At 49.7% G+C, this 1064-nt stretch overlaps 1 pseudogene; it reads right to left on the bottom strand.

The window, feature by feature from the left end:
• Nucleotides 1-379: 379 nt before the first annotated feature.
• Nucleotides 380-497, bottom strand: LOC126425938 (5S ribosomal RNA; annotated as a pseudogene).
• Between the last annotated feature and the right edge of the window lie 567 nt (nt 498-1064).

The raw sequence follows: 1064 nt of genomic DNA, 5'->3' as shown, positions 1-1064 counted from the left end.
CCAGCGGCTTTATCTGTCTTTATCACCTTCAGAGCAGCTTCGACAAATAGGCAATGTAAATTTCCTTGACAGGTCTTTCACCAGCTGACATGATTGCTGTTGGTGAATGGGGAAATTCCCCGGTGGAAATTCTCTCAAAGTAGCTCCACCAGCATTCTCTTGCTTTCTTCCGTCGACTAGCACTCCGTCTTCAGGCCACGAGTGGCCTACCGGACCATCCGACCGCCGTGTCATCCTTAGTGGAGGATGCGGATAGGAGGGGCGTGGGGTCAGCACACCGCTCTCCCGGTCGTTATGATGGTATTCTTGACCGAAGCCGCTACTATTCGGTCGAGTAGCTCCTCGATTGGCATCTCGAGGCTGAGTGCACCCCGAAAAATGGCAACAGCGCATGACGGCCTGGATGGTCACCCACCCAAGTGCCGACCACGCCCGACAGCGCTTAACTTCGGTGATCTCACGAGAACCGGTGTAACCACTGCGGCAAGGCCGTTACCTTCCGTCGACTAGCAGCTCATCCGTTTCGTCGTCGCTGCCGTAAAACTGTTGGCTGTCTTCAGTTTTCCGATGTTTTGATTGGACTAGTCGATAAATCTCACATTCTCCTACGTGAGTGTTACATTTCGTGTAGAGATCTGAACACTTGTCTGCTTTCGTGAGTACAATGACCAACTTCGCCTGTCTATGGGCTTGTCTGTAACCATTCCAACGGGATAGTGTTTTATCTGATGGAAACTCATACTTACGTCATCCTGGGCATCGTCATTCCAGAGCCATGTGTCTCTGTCCATCCTTCGTCATCCTGGTTTCATTGTTCGGTAAATAGAGCGTGAAGCCTCATGAGCAGAGATCAGTTTAGCCTAGCTACCTTAGAGCGTACCGTAGTAATTTCTGTCATAACGTCAACGTCCTTTCCCTTGAAGTGTCATCATTTGATTTTTTATGGTCCATTTCTGGCAAAGTACCCAGATCTTGGTGGCTTTATTCTAAGCTTACAGATGACTGGTCGGTGTTGCGTTGCGACAGTGTCAAATGGAACAACTTTCGTGTCTGCCACATCTTCG

This window comes from Schistocerca serialis, chromosome 1 (genome assembly GCF_023864345.2).
Source record: "Schistocerca serialis cubense isolate TAMUIC-IGC-003099 chromosome 1, iqSchSeri2.2, whole genome shotgun sequence".
Taxonomy (NCBI): Eukaryota; Metazoa; Arthropoda; class Insecta; order Orthoptera; family Acrididae; genus Schistocerca; species Schistocerca serialis.
This window is presented reverse-complemented; position numbering and strand designations above follow the sequence as displayed.